We start from the raw sequence: 22292 nt of genomic DNA, 5'->3' as shown, positions 1-22292 counted from the left end.
CTCAGCTATCATCTCTAAATTGGTATGGGACCCTCGTTCTGATCTCATCAAATCGGTCTCACTCCACACCTATTTAACTCGAAAGAAGCTGCCTTCATATTTGTTGAGACTCAGGATAGCGTAAGTGAGATGAATAGAGGGTCTTCTCCTTCTAAGGCAACATATAACCTCCCTAATGAAACTATCAAATTATCCTGTCACAGTTTGCATCTAATCTGGGATTGGTCATGGCTGGAGCCCTTTGTGAAAAGTCTCTTACCTTCTAAAAGCAGTAAAACAGAACCCTAGCGAAGAGGTAAGAGTTGCTCCGTGGAATTCCTGCGGGTACCACAATCTCTTCTCCTGGGTTAACTATCCGTCCTTTGCAAACAACCTGTCCATCGTGCTTCTTCTTCAAAAAAAATGAAATTACAGGAATTTCATATCAATGGATACACCTCCTATTCTGTGCCAGCCAACATCGGCTCTTCTGGCAGGCCTTTTGGAGGACTAGCTATTCTTGTCAAGAAATATATGAAGGCTTCATCTAGGTTGGTAAAGGCCATGGAGGATATATTGGCTATTGATTTGACGATTCCAGGTGAAAATTCTATGTCATATTTAATAATCTGCATCTACTGAAACACTGTTCCCTGTTAGGAAATCACGGGATCAAATGTTTGCACTTCTAGACTCGATTTTTGAAGATGCTTTTCTTCAAAACTCGAATTATAGAATTCTCATTGGTGGTGACTTTAATTCACTTTGTATCACCAACTAATTTCACCTAGTCTCCAGCTCCTCCTCTATTCTCAGTCTAGCACAAGAGGAAAAAGATTGATCTCCTTTTTTGCACAATGGGACATCCACTTTGCAGGGATAGACAAAAACCATCACAATTTTACTTGGTCGAGCATTACTAAAACATCTAACATAGACTATTTTGTGGTTTCGACCAATTTGCGTAATTTGTGTGAGCCGGTGTCCACTATTACTCCTGGCTTTGGTGATCATTTAATCATTTTGCTTCATATCAATGTAGTGTGACATCTTTTTGAGACTCTTCCTAACGCAAAGCTCATAGAGATTGATCGCCCTGCACTCTCTGGCCAGTGGAATTCACATGTGTGTCTTAAACTGACCGCTATGATCAAAAAAGATATTATATTGGGCGTAAGTAAGCTGAACTATGGACTAGACATTGAACAAATAGAAGACAGAAATAACTTCACAATCAAATGTTTGCTTGGTAAGCTGGCCACCAAACATGCTAAGATGTCCAAGCGACATACCCACTCTTACCGCAGAGAAGTGTGGTTAATCAAACGGCAGAAAAACAAGCAACTGAGAGAATAGAAGATGCCTAAATTGCCAATTGTTTCTTATTCAAATAAAAAGAAACAGCTCTGTTATTGTTACAGTAATAAGATTAAATCCATTAAACAGTCCTTACATATTGCAGACAACCAAAAGATTATTTCTCATGTGTGCCTTAACAATGAGAGATCGGTGTGGGCAACCTTAAGAAACACGTCCCCCTCTGCCTCAGAACAATTGGTTTTGTTGATATCTGTGGAGCCGTGGACCTCTTACATTACTGAAAATTTAAAATACTGTCTACCTTCATCAAAGTGGGGTTCAAAAAGTGTTTTGGGATACAAAGGGGTTCTTGTCCATGGTCAGAGGCAGACGTGGAGGGGGCCATCTCAAGACTAAAATATTCTAAAGCTCCAGGGCCCGATGGTATTCCTGCGTGTGTCATCAAACATTATCTCTGTTTGTGGGCATCCATACTAAAAATGTAAAATGACAACATATATAATTCCAATAATTTACCAGATACGGGGCTGATATCTATTATCATCCTGATCTTTAAAAAGCGGAACCCTGCCGATCCTTTGAAAATTCGTCCAATCTCCATCCTAGACCTGTCAGCGAAGGTGTTCTCTGTATTGATTCTAAGAAAATTAGACACGCATATAAAACGCAATATTCTATCCTGTTTCCAGGTTGGCTTCCGTAAAAACATGGGGACTGCTTTGAATGCCACGATCCTATCTCACAAACTTGCTAGGACTAAACAACTTAATACCAGCCCTGTATACATGGCATCCCTAGACATGTCGGTGGCATTTGACTGTGTTATTCGTAATATTCTATGGGATAAATTGATCAGATTTAGCTTCTCTTCTCGGCTTATTCTCTTGTTATCCATGTTGCACGCAACGACCAGTTACATGGTAAGGATCAATGAAGATGGTGCAACCACTAAGCCAATTCCAACATGTGTGGGAGTTAAACAAGGTTGTAATTTAGCCTCCACCTTGTTTAACTTATATTTGGTGTGACTTGGATGAGTTATGGCCACACGCGGTTAGCTTTCCTGTTAAACTCAGCAAACTCCAGCTTCATTGTTTGAAATTTGCCAATGATATTCTACTATTTGACAGAACACCCTTTGGACTTCAGGCTAAATTACAACTTTTCTCTAACTATGCACGTAAGCTAAATTTACACTCTAATAAGTCGAGAATCGTTACCTTCAACAATATGAAAAAATATATATGTTCATTTACCTGGTCTATAGACGGACTTTGGATTGATCGTGCTGTCTCACCTAGATATCTGGGTTATGACTTATGCACCACTACATCCATAACCATGTGGAAGCTTGCTTTGAACCAAAAAGCAAACTCCTTAATCTTCCAAATGAAAGTTATTTATAGAAAATATTGTACATGTTCTATGATTCCGCTGATTAACTTCTACATCTTAAAAGTAGAATCCATCCTCCTTTACGGGTTAGACATGTGCCTTATCAATATTGAAAATATTCTTGATCAACTCCATGGCTGTATATGGAAGTATACACTAAGATTAGGCATCTCCCTATCTAATTACATTTTGTATCATGAACTGGGGATCTCCTCTCTCTTTCTGCTATATTGTTCCCCCACCAATTCTCTGTATGAAGACATGCTTTCCATGCTTAAGGAAGTCCCTCCAGCTTCCATTTCGGTATTTGATGGTAAAATGAAAAATTTACTGGAAACTATTGATTCTAGTATCAATGATTTGATCACAAGGCATGTATATGTTAATGAGAAATTGTACGATTGGTGTCGTATTACAGAACGCATAAGTACATATTCTAGCTACAAAGAAAGCACACTTTTTATTATCAAAAGTATTCCTCAGATGCCCTACTTAATTCGTTTTCCTTGTGAGAAGGCCTGAGATATATATCTGAGATTCAAACTCAACCAATTCTCGACCAACAAAATAATTAAACACTGTCATCCCAATATAGAAGGCAGCACCAATGGTACATGTCGTTTCTGTCTATGTTCTTCTCAACCAGAAACTGTTTTCTCAAGAGAATGGCTGTGTAATAGATGTATGGGGGGGAACCAAAACTTCCCTAGTTTTACCTTTAACTTGATTGGTGACAATCATTAATGAGGAACTCACAGCAAAGTTGCAGTCGCATCACTAGATAACGTGGGAAGACTCTATTTTGCTGTTATACCTACAGTCTATGAGACAACCTTAGTGGTATAAACTGCACCTATGTCTTAAAGCTTGTAACCCTTTTGGGGATAGTACAGTAACTGAGTGACTCTGTATACAGATTGAGATTTTGGTATTATTCTTATAAAATTGCACAGTTGTTGTTTTAACTCATGGTTGCACTGTTGTCAAAATGCTTAATTTTAAATTCACATGATTATGAGATGAATTGCACAATTGCTATTTGCACTAGAAGCAGGCGTATAAGGCAACATATCTATGTTTACAAGTCGAATGTAATGTATTTTACCTGATATTTGTTTTATTACCTTGATTCGTTAAATTCATTTTAAGATGATCATGTCTAATTGTAAAAGTTGAAAAATGTGTGAAGTCTGACGTTGTAAAAGTTTGGTTACAAACTAAAAACAATAGTAAATAAAATAAATAAAAACATTTAAAAAAGATGAGCATGTGAAATCAGCTGGATGCCTGAAAGGAGTTTGTAATTGTATTTGTATTTATTTAGATTTATATAGCGCTTTAATCCAAAGCACTTTACATGAGGAACAAGCAATTACAACAAGCAATACATGACATTGAATCAAACCAGAAACAGTACAAGGAACAATTTACATTATTGGTGAGGTTAAGCGCATATGGAGGGGGACCAAAGTGAGAGAGGGGGGTTAAAAGGTGAAGGAGGAGGAGGCTTCAGTGGAGAGAGAAGAAGCCGAAAGATGCTAGCGGGGTGAATGGAAGAGATAGGATTTTAGAGAATTGCAAAATGAGGGATAGGAGGTAATAGAGCGGACGGGGAGGGGAAGGCGGCTCCAATGGAAAGGAGCGAGAAGTTGAAAGGAGCGGAAGCGGGAAGGGGCACAGGGTGGAGGAAGAGGAGAGAGAAGGAAGAGATCCGCAGAACAGAGAGAACGAGAAGGAGTGTAGGAAGTGAGAAGGGAGGATAGCTAGGGAGGGACAAGACAATAGAGGGATTTGAAAACTAGACAGAGCAAGTTAAATTTAAGATGGGAGTGAAAAGGGAGCCAGCCTAGTGAGTCAAGCGAAGAGGAGATGGAGTTGTGAGGTGAGAGAAGGCAGAGGGAGCGGAGAGCGGAGTGGTAGATGGATTTGAGGGCAGAGAGGTGAGAGGAGGGGAGTCCAAAGAAGAGAGTGGAACAGTAGAAGAGTCTGGAGAAGATGAGGGAGGAGATTAGGAGTTTAGTAGCGTGAAAAGTTAGAAGAGGACAAATTTTACGGATGTTGTAGAGGTGGAAGCGGCAAGATCTAGCAGTGAGAGAAATGTGAGGAAACGAGGTGGGGGTCGATGTGGAGACCAAGGTTGCGAGTTATAAATATATGGGTCCCAAAGAAGCACTTCTTCAGACAAGGGTGTCTTGATCTGAAAACTGATGAGAGAGTGGTTGATGAATCGCCCAGAGGGGGGGGAGTGTAGAGGAAGAGTCAAAAGCCCCTACCAAAAGCTCCACCCCCATGTTGCCTATATGTTGGGAACCAGAAATTGTGATATGTGCAGTACTAGTGAGGATGCCTGTACCACAAAGGATTCTTGAAACAAGGTATCCACTGAGAAAACCCTATATGCATTCACGAAGATATGATAGCCTTCTGGATAAAGTCCTGGAAGAAGTGAGAAAATGAGTGAGGAAGAGGAATGTTGATGTCATGCGGAGCCCTGAAAAGATATAAAAGACGAAAGAACATAAACATTCTATAAGATCTGAAGAGGAGGTTTTAAAGGTGAGCAACATTTCAGGCTCGAAATGAAGATTCACATGTAAAGAAACGCTGAAGAAAATGCAGTAATTTTACAATTGTACAGATGCAGTAACGCAAGTAGACAAAAGTGATCTTGAGTCTGGCTACATAGTGAATAGGTTGCGGTGATGCGCCAATGTATATACATAGGAATGTATAGAACCTGGATGTTCCACGATGCACTTTAGCAAGACTTGAACCCCGTGAATAGAAAGGGTTTCAGTGTGGCACAGTTGTAAAACAGGTAATGGCGAAGGAGAATTCAAAAAGGCTTGGCTGGCCCAGTACCAAGAGTCGAGGCCACTGTGAGCCTGGTTGTCCATCCAGTAGTTACATGAACGTGAGAAAGAAACAAACCTCTGTTTGAAGCGGAATGAAAAAAACACTGAAGGCGTCAAGAGTTCAACATTTAATAATATTAAATTCAGCGAAAAGCTAGAAAACGTGGTCTCCAGTCACATGGTCAGATTGAAATAGACTTTGGGTCGAGCTACCCCGAAAACCAGTAGATAAAATTATGCCATACTCCATTTTATTCTAAGGCACAGAGAGCTTCTGCAAGGCCAAGTTCAAATCCTTAATTGAATGGCAGACCACAAGAGTGATGATGGATGTCAGACTAATTGGGTGGAAAGCTATGGTGAAGACCAGCACACAGGCACCTGGGGTACCAGCCTGTGTGCTGCTAGCGTGTGGAATATTCCATAAGGGTTATTATTTGCAAATAAGGATGGGGTCTGTTGAAACTAAAATTGTTGGTATTCCTCAATAAGTTAGTATTCTTTTCCATGTGGTATCGTTGATATTGGCAGAGGTTGAGAAAGCAAGGTGTGTTGTGTAGACAATGACTCTAGTACCTGCCCAAATTGTTTACAGTCTTCTTATTTCTATTGAAGATCATGTAAGTGGTACAAGCCGAGAGGTGATTCTTTCTCAGTTATGTGTTACTTCATCTTCGGTGTTTGTACAAGGAGTGAATGAGCATAACATGTTATGGAGACCTGTTCTTCGAATGCAGCCTTATGTTAGGTTAAGAGCACTTGAACTATCCCAGATTGTGCAGACAGATACATCTTTCTATCCCCCTTTTCAAGAATATGTGACAGTGGAAGATGAACAGTGGAGTGTGGCCTTACAGATACCTTGTCCAATTACTCTTCAGTTGATTGTTAGACCTAGTGGGATTAAACAGATAAATTGCAATGTGGAACAGAAATATTTGCAGATTCTTGCTCAGCTGCCACAATATCTGTGGACTATGTATCCAGATGAAGTGGGTTTGTTGAAAGATACCATACCAGTAAAGGTTACCCTGAAAGAGGGACCGCAATTGCCTAGAGTAAAGCAATATGCCATGTCTAGAAAAGCGCAAGAACAAATTACTTCTACCATAGACAATTTGGGAAGCGGGGGTAATTTATCAAACCTCCTCTCTGTACAATCCTCCAATATCTCCTGTGAAAGAAAACAGGGATCTTCACGGAAGATGGTACAGGAGCTCAGCCCTATTCATTTGATTGTAGAGGCAAAGTGTCCTGTGGTTCTGAGTCCAGCTACTATTTTGGCAGATATTTCAATACATTTGAAATATTTCTCTGCAATTGATCTTAGTGCAGCATTTTTCAGTATTCCATTATATATTGTTCCCCAATATTAGTTTGCTTTTACATTTTACATTTAAAGGCGAGCAATTTACTCACACTCATTTGCCCCAGGTATTGTGAGTCCCCGAGCATATTCAATTGAGCACTTCATATGAATTTGGCTAATAGTCCTATATCAAGTGTTATTTTTCATTATATGGACTATCCGTGCTGATGAGGAGACTTTTATTTAAGACATGTTTACAGTGTTGTGTGCATTGGCAGTCACAAACTAAATAAAGCAAATTTACAATTCGCTTCAATTTGAAGTTGCGTACTATGGTCAGCATATTACTGTGAAAAGAATAGCTCTAACATCTCACAGAATAGAAGCAGTTCAGAAAACTCCTAAGCCTAGTGATAAATTGTTGGGTCTTTTCAATTATTGCAAACTTTGGGTCTTTGACTATGCAACGCTCATAAAACCTTTGTTAAGTATTATGAAGGAAGCTCCGATTAGACACCCATTGGTTTGGACAGAAGAGGAAATACAAGCATTCTGGGCTTTAAAACAGGCTATCATGTCAGCTCCAGTGAAAGGGTTTAGATATTATATAAAAATGTGTTATCTGTTTTTGCATTCAAATGGTCATATCATGACAGGAATTTTGATTCAGAAAACTACCCTGGGCCATAAACCCTTGGCGTTTTATAGTGGTTCTTTGGATCATGTATTACAGAGGTAATTCCCATGTGAGCAATCACTAGCAGCAGCAGCATTTGCATTGGAAAAATTATCTCCAGTGGTGTTGGGCCTGTCAGTTACGCTTTTTGTAGAACATGCAGTAGATGCGATTTTTGAAAAGGTGAAGTCTTCACTTACTATGCACAGCCCTTCTGGGTATGGTGATTTTGTCAGCACCAAACGGGATTACATTTAGACGTCATACGGTAAATCCAGCTCTGTTCTTAGCTCTGCCAGTAGTGAGTGGAGAATAAGTTCATGATTGTAGTACATGCATGCCTCCGCTTGCACAGCGGTCACATGAGTGTGAAGATCCTTTGTCTGAAGGTAGAGTGCTTTTCATTGATGGGTCATCTTATATTGATCAAGACACAGAGGTCAAATATTTGAAAATACAAGGTTGGGATAAATTGTCTTTGCGCCGACTTAGATTTTTTTGGCTCCCTTGTTTGTAAGATGCCAGTTTTGGAGAGAAAAGACAAACTGCAGTTTGTTGCTAATATCATGCATTTATTGTTGTGTACACGTGTTTCACCATTCGTTTTGTTAAGAATGGATCATCAGTTGAGATTTCGAACAATCAAAATCATTTATTGGTTCAAATTTAACATTTTTGAGAGTTTTAGTGTTAATTTACATATCGATAACTGCTTAATTCAACATGTTAAACAAACAAAGGAAAATACTTTTGTACAAAAATAAATAGACGCTTACCCTTATTAGAAGGTTTACTCCTTAGGTTTGGGAAAAGTGTTCATATATTGTTCAAATTCACACTTGATTATGAAATGGCAGTTCCTTCCCGGTATGGACTCTTTAAAAATTATTTTGCCAGTTTTGAATTGCTTTATTGTCTAAAGTAGCCAAAAATGACAGATAGAAAAGAAAAAATCAAAGGTGAGAGGGAAAGATTAGGGGATGGAACCAGTTGGTGTGTGAAAACATGCAGTGATATTAAAGGCAAAGGCTAAATGTTGAAAGGTGCTTTTAAATAATTATCTCTATTTGGGCTGCCCAAAGGTAAGAAGATATTGTTTAGTTAGGGTCTTACCTTGAGATGAGAGATCTCTTAGTAACAAAGGCTTAGGGTCTGCCTAGTTGGGGAATATAGTCTTTTGGCTCTGGGTCTGCCTGATAAGATCCACGATGCTTCCTGAACGGACACATGGTTTATGTAATAACTCTGGCGCTATTTATGTGCTATTTATGTGTGCCTTGATAGAAACGCAATGACGCTTCACGTTGCCGCACATTGCCTGCTGACGCGATGACGTATTTGTACTGGAAAATATCCGGCGAGCGCTCTGAATTCAGTGCAACGTTAATCTTGGTTATTCAAAAATCTTTTTTTATTAATACTACTGTTTAGTTTTAATTATAAGAGAAGTAATAAGTATATTTAGGCTTGCAAATTGTATTTCAGAGAACATATGGTTTTTAAATGATGTGAGAGATACAGGTACCTCCTTGTAGTGGTTTGTCCTTTCTCTAGATGTATCGAAGCATGTCCATGCATTCATCCAGATGCCAAAAGCATGGCTAGATTCCTGGTAAGAGAGGTGTTCCCAGATTTGGCATCTGTTCTCAAATAAAGTCTGGGAACGGGTCTCATTTGGAGAATGAAATGTTTAAACAGTTCTGTGAAATGCTTTCTATTGAATACAAGTTTGTTTCTGTTTAATATCCGCAAGCAAATGGAGTGATTGGGAGGATGAATGGATTGTTGAGAAGTAAAATAGGTATGCTGTGTGCAACGTTAGGGAGGGATTGAATGTTCTGTTTGCCACTCATACTCTTTTCATTGAGAAACAAAAAAGGATCCAACCACCATCTCACCCCTGCTAGTCACAACTTTGACAAAGCAGTGTCGTACTTATGATGCAGAACTAGGAGCCAAAGTACTGCGAGAGGAGATGAGTGGATATTTAAGTGAGTTAACCAATTCAGTGAAGTTTGTTTCCAAACAGGTTCTTCCCTACATCTCTAAAGAAAGTCTCAACCCACAAAGGATTCTTCAAGTGATTCCAAGAGACCACATTTTTGTCTAGAATTTTGAGAGAAATCGGAAAGAGCCCCATTACGAAAGTCCATTTCAGGTTCTCTTAAGTACACCTGCGGCCGTCAAAGTAAAAGGAAGTTGGCCATGGTACTTCCTCTGGGACTGCAGGATTGCAACGTCCAAGAAAACACTGGCTTCAGCAGCCTCCAAGAGAAAGACTTTGGCCCTCATTAGGACTCCGGCGGAAAAGCATGGTGCTATTAGCACCATGGTCGATGCCGGAGTCCGCCATGGCGGTATGGGGAATGGGGAATTACCACCCCATTCCAAGGTTGGAGGGGCGGTAATTCCCCATGCCACCATGGACCTTCCCCATTCCCATTTTTGCCCCATAGGGCATAATGGGAATGGGGAAGGCGGTAAGTATGGTACCGTACTTACCTCGAGAGTCCCCTTGCGGGTCCCTACTATAACGGCTGGTGTAGACCAGCCGTTAAGGTCGGGTCCCGCAAAGGGACCTCGTAGTAATGCGTTAAGGGTTTAACGACGCCAACACCTTTTACGGCGCCGTTAACCCCTTAACGCCTGGGTCCTAATGAGGCCCTTGTTTCTCAATAAATGATGTTCGACTATGTATATCTTTAGGTTTTGTATTTTGTTTGATTTTGTTTCTATTTTTGTGTTTTGTGATGAGATCCCTTTGGCTGGGAGCTATGTTGTTCTTACTGTAAGGTCAGCAGTATCTCCACTTTCAATTCTGGATACGAGTAGTATGCATAACCATGGAGAGGACAACATGTGGTATTGTCACAAGAAGTCATTAGTAATTCAGAATACAAATAAATCATGTTTTATATGCTCTGCCCTTCCACATGCGACAGGTCCAAATTCTTTGTTGATTCCAAATGAAATATCATATGATGATTCCAAATATTTTTTACATTTAGCACAATGTTGTTTAGGTGGACACATACAACTTTCTGATTTCCAAGTGTTGTGTTTCTTAATCAGTGTCACTCAATAGAATTTAGATGGCACAAAAGGGTCAAAATTTGAAATCTACTCTATAATATTAAATCATAAGTGATGATTTTTTGTAATGTTTTTGTAATGCTTGAAATTGGGATCAACGTATGTCCTACAGACATGGGACTGGTGTCATTCCATTCCACATTTAGCCCACTTCAATGGTATACTGTCCAAATATGCAATTCCTAAAGTGTTTGGAGTGTATTTACTGCTGAAGTTGTGTATGAGTGGCAATTTCGTGTAACATTTTTTGTAATGCTTTCACTTGGGGTCATTGTACATCCTACAGACACGTGTCTGGTGTCACCCTGTTCCACATTTCGCCCACTTTGATGGTATACTGTCCAAACTGGAATTCCTGAGGCATTTCAAGTCCATTCAATGGAGTTCATTCACTGATGAAGTTGTGTATGAAGTTGGGTATACATGACGATTTTGTGTAATGTTTTATGTGAGTCTGGTGTCATTCCATCACACATGCACCCAACTTTGGGGGTATCCAGTCCAAATCTTCCATTCCTAAAGTGTTTGAAGTGTCTTAACTGATACCGACTGATTAAGTTGTGTGATGAATTTATGTAAGTAACGGTACCGTGAAGCTTCGACTAGGGGTCACTGCATGACCTAAAGATGTGGATCAGCTGTAATTCCATCCCACATTCCTCCAACTTTGCTGGTATACTGTCCAATATTTGGATTCTCCAAAGGGGGTGGAGGGGTGCGAATGAAGTGAGCCCTCCCCTACAAGCACCCAAGCTGCTGAGTCCAATGTGCAGCTGTCACCAGGGGGGTAGGGGGAGTGACACGAGTCCCTCGGGGGGTTGTACGCCAAAGGCACCAGGGGGGCAGAACTGTCAGTTTTGCCCTTTCCTAGTTGCAAATGAGAGTTTATGGTGGGGTCTAGGAGCCTGGGTGAAGGTAATGTTCACAATATGTTGCAGAGGAAATAATTTGTGGGTTAATGGTATCGATATTTCTGATAATATCTTTAAAGTCTGTGCTACTGCCTGGACTAAATACACTTCTTCACTTACTTGGATGGCTCCTACTGCACCGCCTGCATTTTCTGTGAAACTTCTCACGCCCCAGTTATGTTACCGGGTTAATGTAACATTGGCCATAGAAACTAATCTGGGCAGGGCCCCCCTACTGTTTAAATATATCACTTGCAGACTATCAGTTTTGACCTTTCCTAGTTCCTAATGCGGGTTTGTGGTGGGGTCCAGGAGCTTGGTTGAAGGTAATGTTCACAATATTTTGCAGAGGAATTAATTTGTGGGTTAATGGTGTCGATATTTCTGATACTGTCTTTAAAGCCTGTGCTACTGCCTGGACTAAATACACTTCTTCACTTACTTGGATGGCTCCTACTGCACCGCCTGCATTTTCTGTGAAACTTCTCACGCCCCAGTTATGTTACCGGGTTAATGTAACATTGGCCATAGAAACTAATCTGGGCAGGGCCCCCCTACTGTTTAAATATATCACTTGCAGACTATCAGTTTTGACCTTTCCTAGTTCCTAATGCGGGTTTGTGGTGGGGTCCAGGAGCTTGGTTGAAGGTAATGTTCACAATATTTTGCAGAGGAATTAATTTGTGGGTTAATGGTGTCGATATTTCTGATACTGTCTTTAAAGCCTGTGCTACTGCCTGGACTAAATACACTTCTTCACTTACTTGGATGGCTCCTACTGCACCGCCTGCATTTTCTGTGAAACTTCTCATGCCCCAGTTATGTTACCGCGGTGATGGAAAAAATGACCGTAGGAACGCATCTGGAATGTATACCTATCCTAGACATTACCGATTTGCAGTTAGTTACTGCAGTTCTGATGGATGTCTTTTGGCTCTGTGGAGGGTTGGCATGTGATCAGATGCCTCCTTCCTGGCCAGTGCTAATTTCTTTGGTTAAATTGGATTCCCGAGTTGTCATTGTTCCAAAACAAACTCTTCACATATTCCTTGAAAGCAGTGGCACTGTTACAGTGTTGCATCGACACAAAAGGAGTTATTATTTCTCATCTGATGCAAAGATTCCTGTTGTCCATTGCATTTTCAGCAAAACAGTCTTTCATTGCATCCATTTCAGCCACAAGTGTCCAAATTGCAGCCAATGCAAATTGGCTGAAGAAGACACACTTTGCCATGATGCAGGTCATCAATGCTACAGAAGATTGGTTTTAAGCCATAAAAGAAGAACTCAGGGGCATTCGTCTTACAGTTCTTCAAAATCAATATGCCTTGGATTTACTAACTGCATCCTCAGGAGTTGTTTGTCAAATAATTGGAAGCCCGTTCTGCACCTTTATTGGCCAAATGATGCAGAAAATGGCTTTATGACTCAAGCTATCGTAGTTCTTCATAATCTACAGAAGCGTCTGACAGCAGAAGAAGGTATTACTGAGACTGGTTTGCTGCCTGGTATTTGAACCTGCTCGAAAGGGCTCTTTCACTTTCTGAAAATACTATTGCCTTTCCTCATTGGTTTCTTGCTTCTTTATATTCTTGTACAGGTTTTGATGACATGTATAAAGAAATGCTGCTCCTGCGCAATTTCAATGTTCCCTACTCGAATTTCTGAGACTACACCATCAACTCCTTTTCTACCTCCACTTCCGTCTTCACCTTCATTTCCTTGTGCTCAAAAGGTGCATGGTCATAGGGGTGTGGTTATAGAAATCACCAAAAGTGGGAATGAAAGGAGAAATATAATATAAAGATGACTAGCTTTTAAATGTTGCAATATAGTTGGCAGCCGTTTTTGATTACTTGGGTACCATTCTGATTATGCTTAGTGTCTGCTCTGTACTGGCATTCATTTGTGTAGATGAATCAGGTGATGCAATGTTTGTGGGTTAGGGGATGGCGACACAAGGTCTGGGCCTCTTCAACACAGCTATATTTGTGTAAAGTAACTAATTCATGGAGGGTCCTTCTTGACGAGGCCAAGCAAACTGAGACGTTGACTGATGCTCTGTTAATCCTGAGCTAGATTTAAACCGTTGTGAACCAGGTGTTGCTTACGTGTGACTATGTGTGAAAGGTCTGCTAATCACCACCTTGTAATAAGTATATAATGTTCACTGAAACTTTTGTTAAATGAGTATTTGTTTAGTAGTGAGTGGTTAAGCAAATCTCCCAGTTGGACATGATTCAATAAAAGGGATCCTCTTTTGAACGACTGACTCTGTCTTACATTATTGTGTCTTCCTTAATAGATTTTCCTGTACAGTTGTGAATTGTTTATTTCTTCTTTTGTAAAGCTCTACATGCAGGGAAATGAACTTAGACCAGTGTGTGTGTGTGTGGTATTTTCACATTTTGTGAGAGAACAAATGTGTTTGTACTCACACAAGGTTTTGTGATTCACGCCTTAAGTCTCATCTGTGATGGAAAGCAGAAATGGCATGCAGTGTGACTATAGCATAGCTCTCAAGTTGAGAGCTTCAAGGCAATCCCTCATTTCCTGCTGAGAATCTCAAAACATCAATTCAGTAATAATACATTGCCCAGAAGGTTCGAATTGGAACAGCTTTTCAATGCCAGGCATATTCTAGGCCTCTTGAAGTTGTTTTCTTTTTTTTAAAAAATGTTATTTTCAAAAAGTTCACATCATAGAAACATATGTACAATAATATAACAACATATAATAATCATAGCAAAACCAACAAAACTATATACATCAGAAAACAACCCCCACCCCCCAAGGAGTCACAATATAATCAATAAACAGGTTTAATACAATAAAAGAAATTTTCCCCAAATCTTATTAAATAATGCTTCTTTCTTTTCTCTTCGATACAGCACTCTCTCCATATCAGCTAGAGAATGCATCTCAGCAATCCATTCCTCAATAGTAACAGGGGTAGATGTTTTCCACTGTCTCAAAATTAGCTTCTTCCCCACCATTGCCCCACGAAAGATCCATTTCTTCTGAGAAGTAGTCAGGCTGTCCAACAAATCCCCACTACCCAGTACTATGGTCTTAAAATCCATATGAACCTTCTCTCCAAGAATCTTTTCTTTCACAGATCTGCTCAAACTCAAACCAGACCCCTCACCCTTGAGCACTCCCACAACATATGTTCAAAGGTGCCCACCTCGTGTAAGCATGCCCAACATTCAGAATTGTCACACATACCCTTCTTCGTCATTCTCTCAGGCGTCCAGTATGTCCTATTCAAGATCTTTATTTGACGCGACCTGTCTGAAAGACTCAAAGAACACAGCTTCACATTCTCACAAATACACATCCAATCATCCTATGTGATATCTTCATCAATTCTTTGGTTCCAATCCAATCTTAAAGCATCATTAGCATGATAATTGGACACAACCAGTCTACGTGCTGTCCGAGCACACGGATTTCCGAGAACTCTCGCACGCCACGAATTCGCCCGACCCGGCCAACGATCGGCTATCCAGCCCCCCGCGTGCCCTATCTGGGAGGACTAGCTTACAGCTTTTTGAAGTCCTCCCCTTAACTCAATTGGCCTTCAAAAAGACTTAGGTTGAAACGTGCATCGGCTGTGTAGCGAGTTACCATGTCAAAAACTGTCCACGCGACAGATGCAAACATGTCAAGGTTGACTATATTTAATCTAATTGCACAAGAGAATTATACATGTGTTGTACCTTTCTTCATTTTAGCAGCTCACCCAGCCTACTAGATTCTGCTTTGTGGAACAAAGCGCACAAGTTTGCCATCCACTACATTCAATGGCATATTGTGAGGTGGAAGGTATCACTTTTTCAGTGGCTGAAATTCTCAAGTGCTCTCTAATTGGCCCATGTGTGGCATGTGTGGTTCACCCAATCATGATTTTCTTTTGCATTCTGGGACATGCAGCTTTGTTTTTCTCATTAAACTCTGTTAGCCAGAATGCCAAATAATGGTACGGGAAGAGTCACTCACGCCTGGCAGTGGACAGCCTGAGAGCTTTGATAAGGCCACTCCGCGATCAGCCAAGACTTTGCCCATTCATTTCTATAAGTCTGTCACAAAAATGTCTGCACGTACTCCTCCAAAAACATGCCAGTCATGATCACGGAACGAGATACTACTGAGGCACCATGCCGTTGAGCACTATCCAGTGCATACCATGACCATTGACGACACACCACATCGCCTCTATGTCCAGAACAAATCACAATTGCCTTGATAAAGACCCCTGAGTGGTCGAAACACGTGTCGGCACCCACAGTGATCATAAAGACCTAATGGCATGAACCCATAACGAGAGGACTGTCTCAACAAATTGTGAATTCTCCTAAAATCTACTACTTATGTACAAAAGCGCCACTACTGTTGGAATCTGACATTCACCCACAAATTACTTGCACATCCTCTGGTGTAGAAAATCCCAAATGTCCTAGGTATTGTGTCTAGAACAATATTTTGGATGAACGCATCAAGAACATGAATTGTTTTTTAAAATTAAGAATGAATGTAAAATTCTAATATGTCCCTTGAAATGGAGGTCACTTCCAGTCTAAGGTCTGAAAAGGCTCATTAAAAATGATGACAGGCTGAGATGTGCAGAAACCTGGGCCAGCCTACCAAGCATGAGTTGCAGTGCTTAATTTGTGGGGGTGGTTGCCGGTGGCCAACACTGGCGCTCTTTTTTGGGCACCGGAACTCATGCAGGTCCATCACACATGCAATTGCTTTGTTTGTTCTTCCACTTCGCTTTGTTTCGATTATAAATCATTGGGATTTGTCATTCTGATCTTGATCTCTCTCGTGCTTGCAGGTTGCAGGCCATGGTTGGCTGGGCCTGGGAGGGCCCAGCAATAGCAACGAACAACAAACTGTTACAAACAGCCAATGAAAACTACCATTCTTTTGTTACTATGCAGTATTTGATACATTCTGTATAGTAACACAGAATGTGCAGTTTTCATTGGCTGTTTTCTGAGCCAGTGAAATAACATGGTGACGTGTGGTTGTTGCCACAGTAGGCAGCGCAGCGCCACCTTCATTTCACAAGTTACTGTGAAGTGAAGGTGGTGAGGCGTGGCGTCGTCGGTTCTGCGGTCCTGACTTGTGAGAGAGTGAGCCTGCCCGGCGTGGTGTGGCCTAGTTGCTTCCTGGGGCCCCCTCTGCCTGCTTTTTCATTTGTGCGGGTGCCAGTGTGTGCACATGGCCCCCCCACCCTGAGGCCCGAGACAGGAGACCAAGTACCAGCCGGCAAAGCAGGTAAGTCACTTGTTGTTGTGTGCGGTGCAGTCTGAGCCTGTCACAGTCAAGTGATCAGGCAAGGCCCGGGTCGGGGCACGGGTGGCGGCACGGTCCCCTGGTGGTGTTCTGACTGCCCAGGAGTCAGGACCCCACCAGGGGCCCGTCCGCGCCCGGGCTTCTGTCTGTGTGACCTGTGTGCAGTATGCTGCTGACTGCAGTCATGCCAGGCCCAGGCCAATTTTTTGTGACCAGGGGCTGCCGGCTGCCGTCGACTGAGTCGGATGACTCTGCTGTGGGCGGCCGGGCCTGTGGATTGTGGCCAAAAGTATGTTTTTTACTTTTTTCTTTGAAAACCTAACCTTCTGTGGGGCTGGTGGCCGGGGCCCCACCCACGGAAGGTAGGTTTTAAAAGAAATAACTTATTTTGAGTGGCAGCTGTGGCCCATCACTTTGAAAGTGATGGGCACCAGCTGCCCAAATATACGTTTTTTCTTTTAAAATCTTACCTTCCATGGGGCCGCTGCGCGCACACCTATTTTTTCATCATCAGACTCAGCATGGCCGTGGCGGTGGTGGCCCCACGGAAGGTATCCTACATGATTGAGGCAAGGCAGGGCAATGCCCAGGACGGGGCAGAGCATAGGCGGCAGTGTGGTCCCATTAGTCTGTCACAAAAGGAATGAAATGTCATTTGCAACTTTGGCCACTTTCTCATTGGTGCCGAGCCCGACTCGAGACAATTGTATGCCCCAGTCCGACCCTGGATAGCATTCATCTAAGCGAAACATGAACTGTGAATTTTTGCCTGGGTGTTTCTGTTCTTCCTTTTAATGTTATCTGCCTCATTAGTTCACAAACAAGCTTCAGCAAGGGGAGTCTGTCTGCAGATATACTTCCCTCCAATCATATTAGCAGAAAGAGCATTAGGTTGCCACCACTGTGTCACAAACAATGGGATCTTCATACTGTAATAACTGTTTCTGTTTGATTTCCTGTTACCTTTCCGTCCTTCACATTTCAGCGCAGCCAGAGAAAATCAGAGAAAAATGCACGTTTAAACTGAATCTCAGAACATGTCTTCCCTGCCTCTTTTACCACATGGAGAGCACATTATAATGTTATTTAGTTAGTACTAGTGTTAGTATTGGTTAATTAAGTCAGTCAATTAGACAGCTAATGTGGTCTCCTGTGAATGAGGCATTTCAAGTAAGAGAAAAAAAAAAAATATATATATATATTTTCTGGTGCTTTTAAATTTGCAACCTATCTCCATTTGCATGCTCATATGTTACACTGGCGACATATGGCTGGCTATATGTGTGCCACATTATAGCAGTAATGTGATCATATGCAGTGGCGCTGTACTCCAAAACACAATAAATTATACTACAGTTGCGTATATATATAACGCTTAATACTCAGAGGTTTCTAAGCGAGGAGTTGGGAATCGAACTTGTGTTGCTTCGTGTCGTCTTGCTTCCAATCCAGCACATTGCTGCTGAGCTATCCTGAGTCCCGGGATAATGATTGCAACGCAGCTCCACTCAGAGCCATTTGGGAAACAGGGAGGTGGGAGGGGGTGGGCCGGGCAGTGGAGAGTCATTCTACAAAATCGACAAATAAGATAACATCCACAGGTTTGCAACAATTGTATCAAATGCATTATCACTTCGAGGACAGCAAGTATGGTCCAGATGTCTAAAAAGTGTGGTCTAGAATTTAGAAGTGTGTTCAAATGCACTCTTTTGCCTCTGGGGTTGCCGGAATGCTGGAACCACTACACCTACCATAACAAGTGTTTTCCAACTTTAAAGTATTATACTTTCTCAACCCATGTGTGCCCTTCCCCATCCGTCCCACTACTAGCCTGTGCCAGCAGTTGCTGCAGCGCCAAACATGTGACATGGAAAAGCAGCAGTGTGATGGGCTGGTGGTGGGCCGACCTAGGTAGGTCTAGCACTGAACTGGCGCTGAAGATGCCACCGCACCCGGCATTATGGGGCCAATATTTTTTGGGCACTGGCATTTTTTTTACAAATTAAGCACTGATGAGTTGTATTATGTGACGCTGGCGCCTCCCTTCATAGCAGATTTAAGGGACGGGCTCGGGAGAAGGGCACAGGAGAGATACCCTGCCTGGCTTCATAAGCCATTAAGAAACTACATTTCATTAACCCTTCAGGCCCTGGGATCACCTCTTCTGACCACTGATCTTCAGTAGATTGTTGGCTCCAGCTGCTAGGGCGAAAGGATAAATCTGTACGCATAGAATGCTATTTAAATGTCCTGACTGGCTCACTTTTTCAATTCCAATAATATGCTGCAATGCTTAAAACAGTCTAATGGAAAATATCTCAAGTATTCGTCTTAAAAAAGTGCTGTCGTGTATTTCACAGATGTGCATGTAAAAATGCCTCAAACGTTGTTTTAAAGAAGATGTGATCTTTTGTATCGCTAACAACGTTTTTCAATACAATTTCTCACATCATCAGAGGTAAGGAAGGATCTGGCGTTTTTCATGCCGAATTTTGATAACTGCATTAACAGTTTTGTTGGCCACCTAGCGACACCCAGTGGCTGTTGACGCAATCACGCCTGCTTTTTGCATAGAATCATTCGCTCAAAAGTTATTCCAGAAACTAAATTTGTTTTATCAAGACAATTCATTAAGAAGGGACTCGGCGAATAATTCGGCCTTCAGAATGTGTGCATTTTGGACATTTTAAGGACTGTAAAAACATTCCGTTTAATTGCATGCGTGTATGGACATTGTTGTGCTTAGCATCAATATGCCAATGAATATATATATATATATATATATATATATATTTTAAATTGTTTTATTGGTTTCTTTTTAAACCTTTAACACGTTTGTCCTTTCTCAATCTCTTCATACATCATTACATCATTACATTTCTGGAAAAATGAGAAGAAAACACAACATGAGTGAAAATATAAATACATTTAAAACGAGAACTATTGCCTGCTATTCACATATATTCACATGGATTTGATTTTATTTAATTTTTCTAACGTCCTAAATCGCCCGCAGGCCTCAGAGCACACAATCAACATGAACGCGACAAAGAACACACAATAAAGGGCAGTACGAGGGGAAAGTTTGGTCCTGGTCAGTGGGTAGAGGGCTAGGGACCCCTCAAGTATTTGTTAATAAACAGCTTAATCAGGGTCAAAGTTAAACAAGTGGGTCTTGACTCCCTCCTTGAACTCTACGATAGACTTAACCTGCCTCAGGTGAGTCGGAAGTTTATTGCAGGGGGGGTGGGGGGGGGGGGTTGGACGTCGAATCCGGTTCCGCCAAAGCCTGAAAGTTTGAATCTAGGTTGCGTGAGCTTTGTGGAGTCAGTAGAATGTAGGGTACGAGTTATTCTGCAGGCGGATAGTCGGTCACGGGCATCAGCGTGACAGCACTTGTAGGTAGGAGTAAGCATTTTGTGTGTGATACACTGTTTCACAGGGAGCCAATTAAATTTCTGTCTGGTCTCCGTGACATGATCTCTACGAGAGAGACCAAATACGGTGCTGAATGCTTTGTTTTGTGTAACCTGCAACGAGTGCAGGTTAACTATTGTGGTACCTGCCAGGAGGCTATTGCCATAGTCAAGACGAAAATTGATAAGCGCTGTTGCAAGCAGTGCCCGATTCTGAAAAGAGATATATGGGCGCATGTGATTTAAAAGTTTGGAGAGGTAACTACATGAAGCCTTGACTTGGGCAACATGTGGCTTCATGGCAAGTTCAGAATTCATTGTAAAGCCCAAGGTCTTTAAAGTCCTAGCGACTTTAATTTGAATGACAGCAATGGTAAACGCATTATAGTCAGGGCTGAGTGTTTTCAAATTATTGCTGGATGATATAATATATGTGCGTTCAGGGACAATGAGTTTGTGGCCATCCAAACATGAATTGATTTATAAATGCAGTTAATAAGGTCGGTTTTCTTAATATAATCCCCAGATATTTCAACGATGACCTGGGTATCATCAGCGTAGTTAGTAAATTGAACACCCAGGTTATCTAGAAGAGAAAGAAGGGGAGTGGTGAATATGTTGAATAAAGTAGGGGAGATGCTTGAACCCTGCAGCACTCTGCATGTAACGGGTACCGGTTGGGAACAGGCATCCTCCACAGCCACCCGTGCATATCTGGGGCCAAGGGAGGACGCAATCCACTGGGTGACCAGGGGAGAACACAGTGCCTGTCTGTGCAGTCTCTTGACCAGCAATGAATGGTCAATGAAGTCTAATTTGGTGGGCAAATTGAGAAGCATCAGGAGCGCTGGTTTGCCCTATCTACAACGCTTACCACACTTGACCTAAGATCGAGGTTCCAATGTTTGTCCCGAAAGCCTGATTGCTTAATATTAAAGGGTGATTACTCCAAGTGTTCTTGGAGTTGAGCGTATGCTACTCGATCAAGAATCTTCAGCATAAACAGAACGTTAGTGATTGGCGGGTAATTTTTAGGGTTATGAGTGTCAAGGGTGCTCTTGTTTATCAGGGGGGTAACCCGCGACTCCTTAAGAAGCTGGGGGGCACTGGCTTCCTTGAAGGACACATTTACCAAGTGAGCAACCCATGGTTCCAATGTTTCAATGGAATCCTTGAAGCGTCTTGATGGGCTGAGATCACCCATACACGAGTTAGGTTTAATTTTCCCCACAATTTCACATATCTGAACCTCCGAAATGGGCTTGAAGAGAAAGAGCCTCTTTGGAGGATTTTCATTCATTATATGCAGCGATGCTTCTGTGGGCTTAAGGGGGCCTGATGCCAAGGATGAAATCTGATTGACCTGGGCGTCAATGGTACTTTTATGCCCCATGATGTTTTTTATTGAATTCATTATGAATGGCTGACACCAGTTATCCTTTTAAACAGAGAGTCCTACTAGAGTGTTGCCTTCAAATTCTTTAAGGATGGCAAATAGTTTGTGCATACTGGACTTGGCAGAAGAAAACCGATTGTTATAGCTTTCGGATTTGGCCGATATAATAGCTTGCTTCAAGTTAGCTGCTAGGCATTTATAGGTATGAAGACGAGAAGGGGTGGGATCTTTTCTTCACTCTCTCATTGAAGCTTGTGTAATTTGACGTAAACATCACTGAGAAATGTCTCTTACTATAGAATGCACTAATTTGTAAAAACATTGTCACCTCAGCTTTCAGGAAAATAAGTTATTTGTAATACATTATCACAAAAGTGAAAGGGGCGTGGCTAGCTGAACCAAAAGATAAAGAGCGAGCCTGTGACTTTCAGGATCCTCCTCCCTTCAAATGCAGAATGTTTCAACCATTTAGGAGACTCTAGCTGCGCCAAACGAACAACGTCTCATTGCACATATGAAAATAAACTCTACTAGAATGCGCAGGAAAAAGTAACGATGACTTGAGCGGCCACTCGATGACCACCACCCACTGTTGTCCAATCAAAGGTGAGCAGTGGCACTGGGATTCCCCAGCAAGC

Source organism: Ambystoma mexicanum, chromosome 6p, assembly GCF_040938575.1.
Source record: "Ambystoma mexicanum isolate Mex_15411 chromosome 6p, UKY_AmexF1_1, whole genome shotgun sequence".
Taxonomy (NCBI): Eukaryota; Metazoa; Chordata; class Amphibia; order Caudata; family Ambystomatidae; genus Ambystoma; species Ambystoma mexicanum.
The sequence above is the reverse complement of the archived record's forward strand: the minus strand, read 5'-3'. Positions refer to the sequence as shown.